At 41.9% G+C, this 2548-nt stretch overlaps 1 non-coding gene across 1 annotated transcript; it reads left to right on the top strand.

Annotated features, from left to right (window-relative positions):
* Positions 1–2073: 2073 nt before the first annotated feature.
* Positions 2074–2181, top strand: LOC148545124 (small nucleolar RNA R71). Its single transcript, XR_015901192.1, has one exon. It is a non-coding gene; the product is annotated as a small nucleolar RNA R71 (small nucleolar RNA).
* The last annotated feature ends 367 nt before the right edge of the window (positions 2182–2548 follow it).

Genomic DNA, 2548 nt, shown 5'->3' with positions numbered 1-2548 from the left:
GGATATCTCATCCCTGCACCAAGTGGTGTGCAAAAATGCCCCTTTCTTCCAATCCTGGCATTAAACGCCAGGCTGCTGCCCATTTTTGGCGTTTAACGCCAGCTTCTTGCCCATTCTTGGCATTAAACGCCAGCTTCTTGCCCATTCCTGGCGTTAAACGCCCAGAATGGTGCCAGACTGGGCGTTTAACGCCCATTCTGCTACCCTTACTGGCGTTTAAACGCCAGTAAGTTTCTCCTCCAGGGTGTTCTATTTTTCATTCTATTTTTCTTTTGTTTTTGCTTTTTCAATTGTTTTTGTGACTTCACATGATCATCAACCTATAGAAAACATAAAATAACAAAAAAAATAGAAATTTAACATAGATAATTAAAGATTGGGTTGCCTCCCAACAAGCGCTTCTTTAATGTCAATAGCTTGACAGTGGGTTCTCATGGAGCCTCACAGATGTTCAGAGCAATGTTGGAACCTCCCAACACCAAACTTAGAGTTTGACTGTGGGGGCTCTGTTTGACTCTGTATTGCGAGAAGATCTTCATGCTTCCTCTCCATGGTTATAGAGGGATATCCTTGAGCTTTAAATACAAGGGAGTCTTCATTCACTTGAATGATCAATTCTCCTCTGTCAACATCAATCACAACTTTTGCTGTGGCTAGGAAGGGTCTGCCAAGGATGATGGATTCATTCAAACACTTCTCAGTCTCTAAGATTATGAAATCAACAGAGATGTAATGGTCTTCAACCTTTACCGAGACATCCTCTACAAGTCCATAAGCCTGTTTCTTTGAATTGTCTGCCATCTCCAGTGAGATTCTTGCAGCTTGTACCTCAATGATCCCTAGCTTCTCCATTACAGAGAGAGGCATAAGGTTTATACTTCATCCCAGGTCACACAGAGCCTTCTCAAAGGTCATGGTGCCTATGGTACAAGGTATTGAGAACTTTCCAGGGTCTTGTCTCTTCAGAGGTAATCTCTGCCTAGTCAAGTCATCCAGTTCTTTGATGAGCAATAGAGGTTCATCCTCCCTAGTTTCATTACCAAACAACCTCGTATTTAGCTTCATGATTGCTCCAAGGTACTTAGCAACTTGCTCTTCAGTAACATCTTCATCCTCTTCAGAGGAAGAATACTCATCAGAGCTCATGAATGGTAAAAGTAAATTTAATGGAATCTCTATGGTCTCAGTCTGAGCCTCAAATTCCCATGGTTCCTCATTAGGGAACTCCATGGAGGTTAGTGAACGTCCATTGAGGTCTTCCTCAGTAGAGATCACTGCCTCTTCCTCCTCTCCAGGTTCGGCCATGTGAGACATGTTTATGGCCTTGCATTCTCTCTTTGGATTCTCTTCTGTATTGCTTGGGAGAGTACTAGGAGGGAGTTCTGTAATTTTCTTACTCAGCTGACCCACTTGTGCCTCCAAATTTCTAATGGAGGACCTTGTTTCAGTCACAAAACTTTGAGTGGTTTTGATTAGATCAGAGACAATAGTTGCTAAGTCAGAATGGCTCTGCTTAGAATTCTCTGTTTGTTGCTGAGAAGATGATGGAAAAGGCTTGCTATTGCTAAACCTGTTTCTTCCACCATTATTGTTGTTGAAACCTTGTTGAGGTTTCTATTGATCCTTCCATGAGAGATTTGGATGATTTCTCCATGAAGGATTATAGGTGTTTCCATAGGGTTCTCCCATGTAATTCACCTCTTCCATTGCTGGGTTCTCAGGATCATAAGCTTCTTCTTCAAAGGAAGCTTCCTTAGTACTGCCTGTTGCTGCTTGTATTCCAGATAGACTCTGAAAAATCATATTGACTTGTTGGGTCAATATTTTATTCTGAGCCAATATGGTCTTCAGAGTATCAATCTCAAGAACTCCCTTCTTCTGAGTTGTCCCGTTATTCACAGGATTCCTTTCAGAAGTGTACATGAATTGGTTATTTGCAACCATTTTAATGAGTTCCTGATCTTCTGCAGGCGTCTTCTTCAGATGAAGAGATCCTCCAGCAGAGCTGTCCAATGACATCTTGGACAGTTCAGACAGACCATCATAGAAGATTCCTATGATACTCCATTCTGAAAGCATTTCAGAAGGGCACCTTCTGATCAATTGCTTGTATCTTTCCCAAGCTTCATAGAGGGATTCACCTTCCTTCTGTCTGAAGATTTGGACTTCCACTCTAAGCTTACTCAATTTTTGAGGTAGAAAGAACTTTGCCAAGAAGGCATTGACTAGCTTTTCCCAAGAGCATAAGTCTGTAGACTTCATAGTCAACCCCATTGGTCTTGACAGTGTCACAGATTTGCAAGAATTCAGCTAAAAACTGATGAGGATCTTTCAATGGAAGTCCATGAAACTTGCAATTCTGTTGCATTAGAGAAACTAATTGAGGCTTAAACTCAAAGTTGTTTGCTCCAATGGCAGGGATTGAGATGCTTATCCCATAGAGGTCGGGAGTAGGTGCAGTACAGTCACCCAGCACCTTCCTTGCATTGTTGGCATTGTTGTTTTTGGCTGCCATGGTTTCTTCTTCTTTGAAAAGCTCTTTTAGGCC

Source organism: Arachis ipaensis, chromosome B9 (assembly GCF_059453495.1).
Source record: "Arachis ipaensis isolate K30076 ecotype BB chromosome B9, ASM5945349v1, whole genome shotgun sequence".
Lineage (NCBI taxonomy): Eukaryota > Viridiplantae > Streptophyta > Magnoliopsida > Fabales > Fabaceae > Arachis > Arachis ipaensis.
Note: the sequence above shows the minus strand (reverse complement) of the source record. Positions and strands in the feature narration are given on the sequence as shown.